Source organism: Pyrus communis, chromosome 9, assembly GCF_041283825.1.
Source record: "Pyrus communis isolate YQ-2024b chromosome 9, ASM4128382v1, whole genome shotgun sequence".
NCBI classification, from domain to species: Eukaryota; Viridiplantae; Streptophyta; class Magnoliopsida; order Rosales; family Rosaceae; genus Pyrus; species Pyrus communis.
The window spans coordinates 17,701,228-17,719,406 of NC_142573.1; the positions used below are offsets into that span (position 1 = coordinate 17,701,228).

At 40.2% G+C, this 18,179-nt stretch overlaps 1 non-coding gene across 1 annotated transcript; it reads right to left on the reverse strand.

Annotated features, from left to right (window-relative positions):
- Nucleotides 1-988: 988 nt before the first annotated feature.
- Nucleotides 989-16,854, reverse strand: LOC137740043 (uncharacterized). Its single transcript, XR_015967030.1, has 8 exons — nt 15,606-16,854; nt 5,406-6,230; nt 4,668-4,750; nt 4,251-4,362; nt 3,869-3,987; nt 1,861-2,095; nt 1,499-1,673; nt 989-1,404 (listed from the first exon to the last, which is right to left on the reverse strand). It is a non-coding gene; the product is annotated as an uncharacterized LOC137740043 (transcript).
- Between the last annotated feature and the right edge of the window lie 1,325 nt (nt 16,855-18,179).

Sequence of the window (18,179 nt, forward strand, 5' to 3'; positions counted from 1 at the left end):
TATGGTGCTACGGTGGTGGAGTGGGTCCGGGAAGTGATCCGCCCCGGACCGGGATGTGACATAACATCATCTATTCAAAAAAAAAAAAAAACTTAAACTTAGTGAGGTACTAGCCTCTGTTACATGTTTTTTTTTTTTTTTTTTAACTTGTAATTTTATTCATTTATTTTTATTTTTTTTAAATTAAAGGAAAATTACTATCTACTACATGGGTAGTTTTATTATATTAGTTGGGATTTTCTTTAAATTAAATCATTTTATTTCAAAATATTAATTAAGGAGGGGTATTTTTTGAATTATAAATGATTCATCTTTTTGGCCTTTTTGACTTTATGTGTATAGATAAATTATTTTATTTCAAAATATTAATTAAGGAGGGGTAATTTTGGGATTACGAATGATTCATCTTTTTGCCTTCTGGCTTTATACATAGATAGAGACTAGCAGGTGTCCGCACACATTGTGTGAACACTTTCATTTCTTTTTTTTTTTTTTTTTTTTTTTTTTAATCAAGAAGTGGGATTAGTTTTTAAAATTCTAAAAATTAAAAATTAAAAAATTAAAAAATTAAAACAATGAAGAAAATTGAGATAATAATGAGCAATTTCTTCTATCGTGGGAATACTTTTTATTTTTTTAATTTTTAAATAAGGCATGCTATGCTAACCTGATTGTGAGGTTACGGTAAAAAACGGCCAAATTTATATTCATACTATATTGCCCCTAATTTTTATTTGAGTTCAATTTTGGTGCGGGGGTTAAAATGGTAATTTTCTGGAGTTTTGGTTGACAACCAAAGTTTTATTAATAGATAGGTTAGATATTAATAATAAAAAACGGCCAGCAACAAATATGGAAATATTTTTCAAAATTTTGATTGAATAATGAATAAAAAGTCATTATAACTATATATATATATATATATATATATATATATATATATATATATATATATATATATAACAACATTATCTATACTAAGAAGAAGAGGATGAACTTAACCTCACAATAGGCTAGCAATAATATAGTACAAATTCGTCTTTGTCGAGAATCAAGCTTAAGACCATTCACTTGCAACCAACCATACAACATCATGCGTACCGAATCCAATTAAGATGGTAGATCATAGATGCAAAGCACATTTTCTTGGAGACAAGGACATGGCAATGGCAGGAACAATAACGTGACTGATATCACCTTCTATATCCTCGTAACAAGCTGTGTGGTTTCAGATACAATGGAAATGGCAGGAACAAATAATGGGGACGAAAACATTGAAACCGATTGTACGGCAAACAATCAAATCAAATCTCTGAACTTGGCTCAAAATAGCTCAATAGACAATGCCTTTTTGACAAGTCTTGCATCTACTTTCCCCAATTTGGAAGTGCTCGATTTGCGCGGCTGCAAGGGAGTTACAGAAAGCGGCATTGTACAAGTACTGAAGAGATGCTCTGAGATTAGGGAATTGGTGATAAATGGTAGAGTGAGGAAGAACCTTTGTTTACTCCTTGAGTTTGAACTTCCCAAGTTGAAGGTATTGAGTTGGATGTATTCTGGAATCGATGATGAGGCGTTGGCTATGATCGGAAAAAGATGTCCCAGCCTACAGATATTGAACTTGGCAGGCAGCGGCAGTTTGACCTCAGAGGGATGAAGGGAGCGGTGAAGAACTGCAAAAAGCTGAGGTAGATAAATTTACAGCAACTCTTTACAAAGACAAACCATCGGAACAGAAAGCAGCAATGCTTGCGTCAGTTAAACACTCTATTACTTGAACATAACCGTCATGTCTAATGGAAAATACATGAGCTACTTATTCACAATGAGGGAAAAAGTAAAACTGAAACTAGTATGGACCTTCAATTTCACTTTTATTCCCTACACAACTGGAAAAAATAATAGTTGACCAGGCACGAATCAAAATGCTGAGGAAACAGAGAGTGCCGACTGGTCTAATTCTTGTGATTTTCCTTGTACCGGAGACCAAGTTTAGAGAGAACAAGGCAGTAAGAATCCCAGTTCTTCGAAGATACTTCAATAACCTCTTCCTCTGCTGCACCATCGCTTGAAGACCCTTCAGAGAATGCTTGTCCTACACAAAACAAATATGCAAAGTTTTTATATTGAGTAATAAACCAACTTGGCACACATTCAGTATCCTAAAATCCAACACCAGTATATGGTTTTATATTTTTGGTCACAAGGTAAACCCTGATGACTCAATTCCTTTATTGGGTACAAGGCAGTAACAGATTCCAAAGGCGTATAATCACTCACAAACCATATCTATCGAGTAAACCTGAGTAGGTTCTGCTCCAGTGAGGTTTAAGTTCACCAATCTATGTAAACAGTAGTGAAGATGGGGGAAAAAATAAGGCTAACAATAACTACAACAGCTATAGAGTGATGGGGAGGGGCAAAGTATGTACCAGACATGTATGTCGGTGTCCGAGTGTTAGATATGTATTTACAAATGTCTATGTACTCCCCTTTGTATTTAGAAGAGAGCGGAATTTGGAAAACAGAATCACCAGAAAATCATAGAGTGTAAACCCAAATACACCAGCACCTAGATATTTGCACAGAACTAGTGTCAACATTTGTTTTCAAGGTCAACGTTTCAGAGTAACAGCTAGGATAAGCTACATTACGTTGATCCACCCAACATGCCAACCATTAATTTATCTCTAATTACTGTGGACTATTAAACTTCACAAAACTATCTTAAACCCCACAAGTCAAAGTTGTACCACATAAATTACGCACTAGAAACAGAATGAGTCGAACTACTAAATAATTACCTGGACTATTAGCATGACAATAAAATTTTAAAATATGAACATGAAAGCATAAAACGGAAGATTATTGGTTCCATAGTGACCATTTTGAGTAAAACTGAAGATAGATGATTTTTGTTGTCAGTTGTGCCACTGCAGAGCAACCAAAAAAACAAAATGTTTATTAACCTTCAAGTCGTGTTAGAAGGGGTAAACATGCTATGAACTTACTAATTTCAGCACAGTTAAACACTTTATTTTTCACCAGCAAAGGGGTATAGGGTTGAAGATTTTTTCTCTTTAACTAAGTTCTAGGCCATAAACCATTTTAACTCGTTTAACAGCTAAAATAACAAATCCCAGTTTCAACTTATTCTTTTTCTCCCCTTCAATGGAGACCGTAACAATTGTTCAGTGCAGGTTGGAATGCTTAAAGGACCCCAATTGGGATCGTATTCTAAAAATGTCTACTGTTTCTTTCTCTTCATATACACAAGGGAGCCGTCTGCCAAAGAAAACCTTTTATTGAGCCAGACATAACCAACTGAACCACATAGAAGAGGAGGAAAGTACACAACTCTGAACTCGAGTATAGCAGAAAGTGGTCAACTGATTCCTAGCAATTTTTTTCAGATACAAAATATTTACCTAAGAAGACCTCCACTTCCTGAAATTTCAAAGGTGAAGACACCCCCACACCAAAGACCAAGCAAAGAAAACCATTTTGGCAGTACTCCAGCTCAACAAATGGCCCTAAACGGAGGGGACGGATTCAAGCCAATGACATTTCTGTAGAATCTACGAACTTAAAACACCCTTATTGAACCCCACAGACCATCTAAATACATCTCTAAAACTCTTGAATTTTCAATACATGTAAATCCAAAAACATAAAACATTTCTTCCTATTTGTCTGTTTAATATCTTTAGTTAGCTGCATTGATGATGGAAAGGGGCCTAGAAATATTTTTTATTGTACTGATGTTTATTTGCTAAAAGCAAAAGTAAAGGGGGCTATCACCCATTAAAATAATAAGTGGACACAACCCTGCGATGCAAACCTTCGTGCAAATTGTAACCTTTCTCACCTTTTTCTTCTCCAGGAATTGTATAATGTGACAGCACAAAGGAAGAAAACTTTCAAACGATAACAAATTTGTTATGGGTGAAAGGAGATTGAAAGATTGTTTGCAAGTCAACTGAAAACCTGAAAGAAAAAAGAATTAAATTTCTGGACAATTCAAACATTAGCTTGAATGTATGTGCCAATGATAAAGATAGAACACTTGTATGATGGAGAAGAAAATCAGAAAAATTCATTATTCTACAAATAAAAAATGTAATGAACCCGAAATCAAAACTGAGTTTTTTATTTGTTCCTAGAGTTCCACCTAAAAACACCTCATTGACAGTAAAAGTCATTATTCTACAAATAAAAGAGTGTAATGAACCCAAAATCGAAACTGATACCTTGAACTCGAGCAGAACCACAATCCGACTCTGACATTTTAAACTCATCTCTAACTTTGGCAAGCTCAAGCTTCAGTTTTTCTGCAGAAGACATGTTATCTGGATGGAAATACTGCATAAACATTTTATTAATGTATTAGGCACCAAACTATTGATCAAAATTAACAAAATTTGCGATGTGGAATTATTTCGTGTGAGAACCACAACAATTCAAGTATCTATTAAGTGAAACCAAAATTTCTTTGACCTTTCCAACAGATAGCATACAACATTAACTCAATAAGACCTCTCAAGTGATAACAAGGCAGTCGTGCGTACTATGGGTTGTTATGAAGGCTGATTAATAGAGGACAACACCATAGCACAAGGTGGAGAAAGGACAATTTTAGTATCTAAATTACGTGAATCTTTACTTGCCTTTTCCACCAAATTTTCCTTTGGAGGTTGCAGCATAAAGTTAGGAGTTCGACTTATATGTGACAAGATATCAATTCTCTGTACTGCAGCAAAAACAGAATCAATCAGTAAATTGCAAGATACTCATCAAATACAATCGATCGAGCAACATAATTTGAAACTTTTGTTGTATCTTTAACTGTAAATTTAAAACATACAAATCAACAAGCTGAAATTTGTTAATTCACTTTTTTACTTTACATTGTGATAATCCAGCACTTCTCTTTGGAAAGAAAACAGAAGACAGAACTTAAGCCAATTCCTGTACCTAGGCCCCGTCTTCAAATTTTAATCAAACTGGGAAGAGCGCGAATATGCTTCAGTTGGGTAAGATCACTATATCTGTAGCACATCTAACTTACTCCAAACATAGAAAATCTTCACGTGTAGTATGAAAGTAAACTTAAACCTATGACTTCTGTAACAAACGAAAATCTAGTACGCAAACAACAGAATACTATAAAGCCTGGAGCTATTACAGTCATAACAAACTTTGGAACTAAATCCAAATATAATTTTAATGGTTCTTATTCAATAATTAGCGATACAGAATTGTGGCCCCTATAATGCAAGTAGCACAACAATTTCATCCCATTCCATCAGTACAACATCTCAGCGATCAAACTGTTTAATTCAAAAAGTGAACTTTTCAAATAACACAACACAAAAAAGAACTCCTGCAGAGAACTGCTCACTTACTCGATGATTTCTTTGCCTTTTCCTGGTCCGACCTTTGCAACTTCACCAAGCTTTCCCGTAAATCCTGGAATGTAACGTTGCCAATGGCGGCCTCAACTTCATCAGCCTCTCGTTTAACTCCCGCAATGAAAACCAGTTTTGCCCCTTCTCATCCGGCCTCAACTTCCTCAACTTCTCCCCCAGTACATCTTCACGAAATCCGTCTTCATTTCATTCCAGCCATTTCTGCATTTTTCTCCTTTCTTAACTCCTTATCGAAAATTGACCATGGCAAAGGAGTGCCAATCCCTCCGATCACATTCGGCTGGTTCAGCTTCTGGCGCAAACTCTCCGTATACTGCGACAATGACGAAGGGTCCTTCTATCATTTTGCACACTGGGATTATTTATCTTCCTCCAACTCTCTCGAATCGTATCAAAAGAGAGCTTCCGGTCACTATCGGCATTGCCGCCCTCGGCCTTGCCAAGCACATTTCTCTTGTAGAGCTCTTGAAAAGAGATTTGCTGTGGGAAACCTGAAGCCGTAGAAGAATGTTGCGAAAATGCAGGGCCTGATTCTGTGGGGTCCGGCACGGAGGATCCGCGCCCAAACTCGGAGAGGTTTTTGCGGATTTCTTCCAAGGAAGCAACTTTGGAGGTCCCGGATGGGGAAGGGTTTGTACATGACGGATTTTGAGGAGTGGGTCTACTCTGTTCCGGCGGCGGCGGCGATTGTTGCTGCTGTTGGTGTTGCCTGAGGCTGGCTTTGACGTCGCTGAAATAGGCAGAGAGCGGAAGAGTGAGAATGGGGGTTTGGGTCTGTGGGTTCCCTCGGGTCAAAAGGGTCTTTTGGTCAGATGGAAATTTGAGAGAAATATTGAAATGTGGTGTAAGGTGGAAGATAACAGTAAGCTATTTATACAAATTATATAATTTTAAAAAATTTGATTTTTTTTTTTTTGAATTTTTATTAACTTAATTAATTTGGACCATTGGATATTAAAAAAATTGAAATCCAACATCCAAATTGTGACATGTGGCCTAACGACAACATTTCTAATTTCTTTATTTTTTTAATTTTTTTTAAACCCGAAAATGTGGACCGTTGATCTGAAAATCAAATGGTCCAGATTGTGTCATGTCACTAGTCGTTGGGCAAGGTTTGAAATTTTTTAACCTTGGAAATCCAACGGCCTAGAAGCAGTCGCATTGCTCCAATGCAACAGTAATTGAGTGGGCTACCACGTGGGGTCTACCTTCTGAAAACGTTATCAGAGACACACCCCCACGTTCGTGTATATGTGCCTGAAGCATGACGTCAGCCTTGCGTTACATCCATCCAGGGGCTCGAGCTGTGGACTTTCGCCTGACTTCTTTCTCGAGCTTGCCTTGAGCCCAATTACCCGAGTAGGCTAGAGGGTTTTGGGTTTTTTTTTTTTTTTTTTGGGGGTTTGGGGGGAAGTAGGGGCAAGACAATGGGTTTCATTGCCCATCATGGAAGTACTCTTATACCTTTTCTTTTTGTTTTTTCTTTTCCATGACCTAGCCAATAGTCATCTGCTTTTAATTTGAGAAATCAATTGTCTCATGGGCTAGGCCAATAGGAAATGAAGCTACTCTTGAAAATAAAATCCAATTCCTTTCTTGACTTTGCGATACCTCCACAAAACCAATTTCATTCATCTTTTAATTTCTTAAAAGATCAACACTTTTAGGTCAAAGCTAAATAATTTTACCAACTAAGTCATTTTGACCAACAATACATATTAAAGCACAACGTAATAAATTACTAGAGAAAAATTACTTAACGGGTATAATAAAAGCGCGTTAGATAAGCACTTTGAGCAATTATCATCTCCCTCTTTTCAAACAAGTGGACGTGCACAAAAATAATTACGGTTTAAAATAAATAGTAAAAGTAATTTCTTTACCCTTACTCTCCTAAAAAAGGTAAATTTGCTCTTAGAGATCAAGTTGACGACCTTCCTATTTTAGAGGCCACTTTTAATTAAAATATATAATTTCAAGGAAAAATATGGTCTTTGGATCTCTTCCACCAATACCGTCTGGATCACTAATAATTTCAAGGAAAGAGATCCTTTCTGGATCTCTTCCATCGAGATTACCGGATCAAGTGATCGACCCTTCCAAATTTCATCAAACGGCCCACTTGTTTTGACCTATTAAAAGTTGTGATATTTTTTAGCCATTTGATGAAATTTGGAAAGTCCGGATCACTTGATGGAAAAGATCACTTTCCTTATTTCAAGAACCTATCGTGATAAAAATCTGACAATTAAAGTTTAAAAAATAAAACTAAAAGGAATTGCCAACATCCGAAGCCAAACGCGTCGCATCATCAACTGACAAACATCGAGTAATGTCATTCATACCATATTTTTGTATCACATTTTCATACTATCTTAAGTGACATTTGATGTGGACATCCATATCATTTGAATTAATTAGATTTTTAAATTTAATCTATATATATAAAGGGAGAAGGCCAGTTTGGTGAAGCTTTCCAGAATGCCAAAAATGCCCATTTGTTTCTTTCACATCAAAACCCAAAAAATTCAAAAAATGAGGACAAACTGGTAAAAAATCATAGCTAAAAAAAAGCTGTATTGGAAATCAAAATAAATAAATAAAAAAGAAAATGGAATTTCAAACCAATACTGGTCAAAAGTCCACGTAGTGAGTAACTGATCAATGCAATATTGCAAATTGATCTTTATTTGTCATTCAGTACTACGATCTGATGGTATTCCTCTTCACTTGGAAGTGAGAGGTTTTAGGTTTGAATCTCGTGGATGGCGAATTCAATACCAAATTAGGCTGCCCATTATATGGCTTAACTGAACTCTTCATCCCCGTAGTCTAAAAATGTCGATGTAGAAAAAAAATATATATATATTGATCTTCATTTGAAAAAAGAATTTAAAAAAAAAAAAAAAAGTAGATAAATAGATGCAGCAAAAAAAAAACGAAAAATGAAAAAAATGTTGGAAGGAAACATGGGACTTTGGGAGATATTGCAGTTTTCCAACTGCTTTCAGTAATTGAATAAAATATAAAAAAATAAAAAGAAACCTAATTCGTTTACAGTTAGAACTGCTATTCTACAGTTGAAGGCTTGAACCGTGCAATGGGATTATGGGAGCGGTAGCCATGCAATGGGATTGAGCGGTTCTGTGGAACGCGAACGTGCATGGAAATAAAAGCGAACGTGGGATATGATCATATGAAGCAGTTTTGCGGGAAGAGCTAAATAAAACACAAAATAAAAGAGAGAATCTGAAGAGAACAAATTGAAATTGTTTTGCTGGAGAAGATGAAATTGGAAAAAAAAACCAACAAGAACTGGTCCTTTGAGAAAGTCGGTAATAAAATTTCTTTTGTGGTTAATCTTTTGTGTTTTGTTCTCTGCTCCTTATTCCTTAATGTTAATCTTCTCATGCATTTTCACAGGATTATTGAATCGAATTTCTTCTACAAATCAGTCTCTGGAATTTACCAATCGTGGAACAAACAAGTAACGAGATTTGAAATTTCAACAGTTGTTGCTTGGTTTTACAGACTCTCACACTCCAACGTAGGATAAAACGGGTATTAAGCAACGCCCGAGTCATCATTCTTCTTTATTTCAATTTTTTCGCTTTTTTGCTTTGCCATTCTTCTCCCACTCCCTCTCCCCAGGCGTAAAAAGGAAATTAATCTAGGTGTAAGCTTCTTTTTTTCACTTGTTTCCTGAATGGTTGTACTCATTTTACACATTTTCATGTAAGCATAATATGTAATTGTATGAATATCCAGGTTTAGCTTCATATGGGTTCTTTTAACTTCTTCCTTTGAAATCTTCATTGTGTGTTTTTTAAAATTTCGGTCAGATTATGAGTTTCACTTTTGATTATCTTAATGTGCTATAAGTGTGCTAAGGTAATTTTAAAAATTATTTGTTTTCATTCTTAGGATATTTACAAGAATACCCACAAAAAATGAAGAAGGAACCTATTGATAAGATCTCAAACAGACGTGTCTCTATTTTTACACCTGGTTGGGAGATATCTGTCGGAGTAAAAACTACTGATCTAAGCCAACTGATTCTCAAAGAGTGGAAAAAGAAGAAGCATGAGCAATATGTATCCTAAATTATATACAAATTTGTTACAAGAAATCTAACATTATATATACCTTCAATATATAGGTGGCGCATGAAAAAGGCTGTGGAAGAATTAAAACCTTCAACCAACTCCTCAAATCATACGTATTTGGAATAAAGTCCAACAAATAAGGTACAACACCATTTCTTACCTATTTATTTTTAATGGCATTCTCTATATCATTCTACAAATTAATTATCTCATATTATAAAATAAAATAAAACAATTTATGGGTGCAGAAAAAAGATTAACAGTGGCCAAACAACTTTTCTAAATACGGTAAGTCTTCTCTTATTTTCATACAAAAGTATACTATAAATTCAAATTGCATTCAATTTTCAAATATAAATAAAATTGCATTTTTTGTCAGTTTTACAAGCATCACTGACACACCCCGACCGAGATCAGGGCGTGCTGGCCGTCACGTGGAAGTGACGTAGCCACGTGCACAGTGCGAAAGCTAATAAAATAGTAATAAAAAGTACGAATAATTAAAACTAGCATACAATTTAATAAAAACAAGTGCTAGCGAAAGTGAGACGCTAAGTTCAGAGCATAAGCCTACAACAGTCCAAAAGAAAGTGATACGACAACAATACACCCGAAGGTGACCCAACGCTGGTGAGTGTCTATCAGAAATGCCGGGAAAGCCCTCTGGGAAACCACCGAACCTGCTAGACAACTAGAACCTGGAGGGGCGCAAAACAAAAGCGTGAGTGGGCAAAAACAAAGCTTTTCGAAAACCATTTAGTAAAATACATTCTAACCCCTCGCCGTAAAACCTGTATACTTCCCAGAAAAATAAACATATATACGTATGTATATAGATATGCCAATCATGCTCAAGAATATGCCATGACGAAACCTTAGAATGAAATGCAAGTGCTCAGGTATAAATCATAACAATAACAAATAATTTGACAGCCGGAGTCACCTAACGTGACCTGTACGGCTGCATGTAGAGCTCAAATCTCAAACTCAATAACTAAACTTGCCCACGAGTCGGAACCACCTAAAGTGGTCTGTACGACAGGCCTGGGTGTAACATATATATACGCTCTAGTGCTACGATCACGTGAAGGTTGTGCGAATAATCGCGGGTCACCTACGAGTCGGAACCACCTAATGTGGTCTGTACGACAGGACTGTGCACCTAACTTGGATCCAAGTTGAGCGTGTGGTGCGGGAGGTGAACATCACGTGAAGGACTGTGCCCTACTCTGGGCGGAAGCACTAACACCGGGGGTGCAGGTTATGAGCTCTCTAAGCATCTCGAATCGCTACTGAATGTAAACATGAATAACACTTACCTGGCACTCACCTGTGCGTCCACAGCACCCAATATGCATATGTATATATATGCAACTAATAATGTACTAACAATGCACAACCAACGATAATATAATGCATGGCATATAACTAATAAACATTTAAATCAATTCTGGGAAAATATAGTATATAGGTATATACGGAAAACCAAAAGCCCACTCACTGGTAAGTGGAAGGGTCGTAGCCCCCCTGCCTCGAGTGACCACGCTCGTCCTCGGGATACGTATCACCTATATGCGAAACAACTATAAAAACGTTAATTTTAAAGTACATAACCAACTTCTCGTAATAACTTCTCATACATTGCTCAAATGGAGGATATGAATATACCAACGTGACCTACTCAACCTCAAGAACATCCCCATATTTTTAGAATAATTTTTCACCGCAGCACGCGTCCCCACGCGCCGGCCAAGGCACAACCACACGCGCCGGCCACGCGCAGGCACTTGCCTGCCACGTTGACGGCGTCAACTGACGCCGTAGGGAATATTCCGTTAGTTCTAACGGATTCCGTTAACGGCGTCAGGAATATTCCGTCTCCTTCTCCGGCGAGCCTCCGGCGCCGGAAAACTGAAAAAATTTCAAACGTTGATATCTCGTTCGTTTTTCACCCAAATTTGACAAAATTACTACCAATTTGAAGCTTAGACCTAGGAGAACACGAATATACCACTTTTAAGGGTTAAAAACCACGAGATCTCACCTGTCACCACACTCCAATTCCGGCCAACTTCGAATACGGCGATCCAGACGTCCAATTCCTTCAAACGAACTACTCTGAGACTCCTTGGGACCTCACCAAGCTACTACAAGCTTCATTTTCCCTAAAACGTGAGAAATCACGTGTGCATGAATAGTACCCCAAATCGGACTTTGTGAAATCGACGTGAAAACGATGGTTTTCTTACCTGAAAATGGTATAGCTGCACTCCTCCCAACCTCACGAGCTCGAATATGGGTTTAGTTCCTTCAATCTGCTGGTGTTTAGTGTGCTTGAGTGTGTGTCCGTACGTTTTCAAAGAAAATGGGAGGAATGGGAACACGGGGGAGGAGCAGGGAAACAGGAGAGAAAAAGTGTGAGGTGTGTGGGAAGGTGTGTGTAGCTGAAAGCATGCCAACAACAAAAAAACAACCAATAACGTAAAAGAAGCGAACTAGGGGCAAAGTAGTCTTTTCACACGTACGTTTTTGATATTTTCGGGAGGGGCTGTCACAACCTACTCAACTTAATAGAATTTCGTCCCGAAATTCAAAACAACCAATAACAACCCCTAGTGGTCAAAGAACAACTGAGGATACAAATCCCTCATCCGGTCTTCTGTTTCCTACGTAGCTTCCTCGACTGAATGATTCCTCCACAAAACTTTCACTAAGTTCACCGTCTTGTTCCTCAGAACTTTTTCCTTCCAATCGATGATCGTCACCGGTTCCTCGTCATAAGTCAAATCTGGATTAATTTCCAATGGTTGAGGAGGTATCACGTGAGACGAATCAGCAACATAATGTCGAAGTATAGACACGTGAAAAACGTTGTGCACTCTAGCCAACTCCGGAGGCAACTCCAACCTGTAAGTTACCTCACCAACTCGCTCTGTGACCATGTATGGTCCGATGTACCTGGGACTCAACTTACCTTTCTTTCCAAACCGCACAACTCCTCTCCACGGTGAAAGCTTCAGAAATACCCAATCGCCAACCTCGTACACTCTGTCCGTAGCATGCCGATCTGCTAAACTCTTTTGCCTGTCCTGTGCTGCTTTCAGGTTAGACTTAATTACCTGAACATTCTGAGTAGTCTCCTCAACAATCTCCGGACCCACTAAGACTCTTTCTCCAACCTCTGACCAACACAACGGTGTGCAACAAGATCTACCATACAACGCCTCAAATGGCGCCATGCCGATACTCGAATGAAAGCTGTTGTTGTAGGCAAATTTCATCAAATCCAACCGCTGGTGCCAAGCATCACCAAACTGTAACACTGAAGCTCGCAACATATCCTCCAAAGTCTGAATAGTTCTCTCTGACTGTCCGTCCGTCTGTGGATGATACGCCGTACTGTAAAGTAGTCTCGTGCCCAAAGCTTCCTGAAAAGCCACCCAAAACTTCGATGTAAATCTTGGATCACGATCCGAGACAATACTCATAGGGACACCATGATACTTCACAATCTTCGAGATGAACAACTCCGCTAAGCGGCCCAAAGAATACTTCTCTCTCACAGGAATAAAATGTGCCGATTTAGTGAGCCGATCAACAATCACCCAAATGCCGTCAAATCCATTATGTGTATGCGGAAGCTTGTACACAAAATCCATAGTGATATTTTCCCATTTCCACTCTGGAACGGGGAGCGGCTGCAACAACCCAAACGGCTTCTTCCTTTCCGCCTTAACCTGCTGACAAACAGCACACCTACTCACATACTCGGCTATCTCCCTCTTCATACCCGGCCAATAATAAAATGGTCGAATGGTATGATACATTTCAGTAGCTCCTGGATGCAAGGCGTAAGCCGAGATATGTGCTTCATCGAGAATTTCTTTCTTCAACTCCAAATTATTAGGCACGAACATTCTACCCTCTTGCATCAACATGCCATCCGAATCACGAACTCTGAGGTATCTTCTCCTTCCTCGATCTCGAGCTTGAATTAGTTCTTGAGTCTCCCTATCAGCTACCTGAGCTTCAAGCACACGATCAACCAAAATTGGCCTAACTTGAAAATTAGCAAGTAAAGCCACATCTCGGTCTTCTGCTTCTAACCTCACTCCCGTAGAACGCAAGTCCGCCAAAAGAGAAATACGACTAGCGTACAACGCATTGATACGGCCCTGAGACTTCCTGCTAAGTGCATCAGCCACTACGTTCGCACGGCCCGGGTGATAATCAATCGTGCAGTCGTAATCGCTGAGCAACTCCATCCACTTCCGTTGACGAAGATTAAGTTCCTTCTGAGTAAAAAGATACTGAAGACTCTTATGATCTTTAAAGATCTTACATTTCTCCCCATAAAGATAATGTCTCCACAACTTCAACGCAAAGATGATAGCGGCCAACTCCAAATCATGTGTAGGGTAATTCAACTCATGAGGTTTCAATTGTCGTGAAGCATAAGCAATCACCCTACCATGCTGCATCAACACACATCCAAGACCATTCAAGGAAGCATCACTATAAACCTCGAAATCACCACTATCGTCCGGGAGTGCCAAAACAGGTGCATGAGTGAGACAATGCTTCAACTGCTGGAAACTCTGCTCACACTTATCATCCCACTCAAATTTAACATCCTTCCTTGTTAACCTCGTTAGTGGTAAAGCAATCACCGAAAAATCCTTAACGAATCTCCGATAATACCCCGCCAAACCAAGGAAACTTCTCACCTCAGTGACGGTTCGCGGTTGTTCCCAACTCTCCACAGCTGTAACCTTCTGAGGGTCAACCAGAATACCCTGAGCAGAAATGACGTGCCCTAAAAACGCAACTTGATCTAACCAAAACTGGCACTTGCTAAACTTAGCATACAATCGGTGTTCCCTCAACCTCTTCAACACCAAGGTAAGATGTCGAACATGCTCTGCTTTGGACTTAGAATACACCAGAATATCGTCGATGAAGACAATAACAAATCTATCCAAGTATGGCTGGAACACTTGGTTCATTAAATCCATGAAAGCAGCTAGTGCATTCGTCAGCCCAAATGGCATAACCAGAAACTCGTAATGACCGTAACGAGTCCTGAACGTCGTCTTAGGAACATCATCCCTACTAATCTTCAGCTGATAATATCCAGACCTCAAGTCAATCTTGGAGAACACACAAGCGCCTCGAAGCTGATCAAACAAATCATCGATACGAGGCAATGGATAACGGTTTTTAATCGTCACCCGATTCAATTGCCTATAATCAATACACAGCCTCAAAGTTCCGTCTTTCTTTCTCACAAACAATACTGGAGCGCCCCAAGGCGAAGTATTAGGCTGAATAAAACCCTTGTCCACTAATTTCTGCAACTGAACTTTCAATTCCCTTAACTCCGCAGGAGCCATACGATAAGGAGTCAAAGAAATAGGATTAGTACCTGGAAGCAACTTAATGGTAAACTCCATGTCTCGATCTGGTGGTAAACCAGGTAAATCCTCGGGGAAAACATCAGGAAAGTGTCTGACCACTCTCACATCCTCAACTCTGCTAGAAACGGCCTCATCCAACACCACATGAGCTAGGTACCCCTGGCAACCTTTAGACAACAACCTTTTTGCTCGCAAAGCCGAAATAACGCCATGTCTCACCCCACTCTGCTCACCCACGAAAGTAACCACAGGTAGTCCAGGACGGTGAAACGTAACTATTTTCCCGTAACAATCAATATTGGCACGGTAAAAATGCAACCAATCTGTGCCCAGAATCACATCAAAGTCAACAATATCTAACGGGATAAGATCAGCTGGCAAAACAACACCCTCAACTATCACTGGACATCCTGGGTACACACGATCTACAATACATCTCTCTCTTCTAGGCATAACGAACTCTAAATCGTACCCTAGAGGTGTGGGGCGAGGTTGCGTCACTTGAACGAATGTATGAGAAATCACAGAATGTGTAGCTCCACAATCAATTAATACTCTAGCAAAATAACCAAGAATATTTAACGTACCCATGATCAAATCCGGGTTGTTCTGAGCATCCTGCAAAGAAATATTGTGAATACGCCCCTGACCCTGCTGTCGTCCGCCGCGACCTCTGCTCGTCTGACCACCACGACTCTGAGTACCACGCCCCTGACTGGGCTGACCAGACTGCCTTGAAGACCCTGCACTACTAGTAGCAATCTCTCCTGGCTGAAACTGTCCTCCCTGAAACCACTGAGAACCGCCTGCAGAAGCTGGAGGATACGGCATATAACTGCCAGGATACAGAGGATAACCACTCTGAGAATAGGGGTCCTGGGGATACTGATACTGTCCCGGGGCATAAGGGACAGCATCACCCTGGTAGTGGTAAACACCACCTCGACCTGCCTGGCCATAACTACTCGGACCCTGAATCTGCTGGATCGGTGCAGGTGGTGGCATGAAAGTCTGCTGCGGCTTCTGCTGCTGACTCTGGGGACAATTCGCAGCCCGATGTCCCAACTGTCCACACGTGAAGCAACCACTGCTGCCACGCCTGCACTCGCCGAAATGCCGGTTATTACATCTGCGACAAACTGGAGCTCTGCCTCGACCACCATCACCCTGTCTCTGGCCTCGAGCGCCACCAGAAAATCTACCTCCTCGTCTCTGTCCAGTGGCACTGAAGCCCCCACTAGAAGAACTCGAACTAGCGCCACCCCTCTTGAAGTTCTGAGTTCTACGAGGCCCGAGCGACGCTTGACCTTTACCCTTGTCATCTTTCTTCTGATTGCCATCTTTTTCTTCTTCCTCACTCTCGCTCGACATGTTCTCTGAGTCCTCAATCCTCAACAATATCTCGTAGAAATCCTGGTAGGTCTCACAGTGGGTAGTAGTCGCCATCGAACGCCATTTCTTCTTAGTACCTAGGCGGAAACGACGAAGCATCTCCGCCGGATTACCACCAACGTCAGGATGGTAACGAGACAAATCAGTGAACCTGCGATAGTACTCATTAGCCGTCATCTTCCGCTGTCTCAGCTCGGTGAACTCCTGCTTCTTACGATCAATGTACTCAGGAGGCACAAACCTCCTCTTGAACAAATCTTTGAAAACATTCCAATCAGTCCTCTCAGTTGGAGTCAAATGACGAAGCTCCTGTTCCCACCAGGCTGCAGACTCCGTACCCAGAAACCATGAGGTCGTCTCGACCCACCTCTCAACAGGAAGGTTCCCCTGAATGTGCAACACACGGAAAGTCTTCTCAATGTGCTCTAACCATCGCTCTGCGCCCTCGTGACCCTCATTACCGTCGAACTTATCCAATTTCAGATTGTACATAGTCTCCAGAGGAGTCCTCTGGGGAGGGCGCATCACTGACTGAAGGGCTATAGCAATAACTTCCCCCAGCTGGGCAACATCGGGGAAGCTAGACTCAGAAGAACGACGTGGTTACCGACGAGGCGGCATAATTCTGATAGAAGACACCAAAACCATTAAAATACTCACAAAAATACAGGACTGCCAAACTAGGCTCTGATACCAAACTGACACACCCCGACCGAGATCAGGGCGTGCTGGCCATCTCGTGGAAGTGACGTAGCCACGTGCACAGTGCGGAAGCTAATAAAATAGTAATAAAAAGTACGAATAATTAAAACTAGCATACAATTTAATAAAAACAAGTGCTAGCGAAAGTGAGACGCTAAGTTCAGAGCAGAAGCCTACAGCAGTCCAAAAGAAAGTGATACGACAACAGTACACCCGAAGGTGACCCAACGCTGGTGAGTGTCTGTCAGAAATGCCGGGAAAGCCCTCTGGGAAACCACCGAACCTGCTAGACAACTAGAACCTGGAGGGGCGCAAAACAAAAGCGTGAGTGGGCAAAAACAAAGCTTTTCGAAAACCATTTAGTAAAATACATTCTAACCCCTTGCCGTAAAACCTGTATACTTCCCAGAAAAATAAACTAACACCGGGGATGCAGGTTATGAGCTCTCTAAGCATCTCGAATCGCTACTGAATGTAAACATGAATAACACTTACCTGGCACTCACCTGTGCGTCCACAGCACCCAATATGCATATGTATATATATGCAACTAATAATGTACTAACAATGCACAACCAACGATAATATAATGCATGGCATATAACTAATAAACATTTAAATCAATTCTGGGAAAATATAGTATATAGGTATATACGGAAAACCAAAAGCCCACTCACTGGTAAGTGGAAGGGTCGTAGCCCCCCTGCCTCGAGTGACCACGCTCGTCCTCGGGATACGTATCACCTATATGCGAAACAACTATAAAAACGTTAATTTTAAAGCACATAACCAACTTCTCGTAATAACTTCTCATACATTGCTCAAATGAAGGATATGAATATACCAACGTGACCTACTCAACCTCATGAACATCCCCATATTTTTAGAATAATTTTTCACCGCCGCACGCGCCCCCACGCGCCGGCCAAGGCACGGCCACACGCGCCGGCCACGCGCAGGCACGTGCCTGCCACACTGACGGCGTCAACTGATGCCGTAGGGAATATTCCGTTAGTTCTAACGGATTCCGTTAACGGCGTCAGGAATATTCCGTCAGACTTGACGGAATATTCCGTCTCCTTCTCCGGCGAGCGACGGCGCCGGAAAACTGGAAAAATTTCAAACGTTGA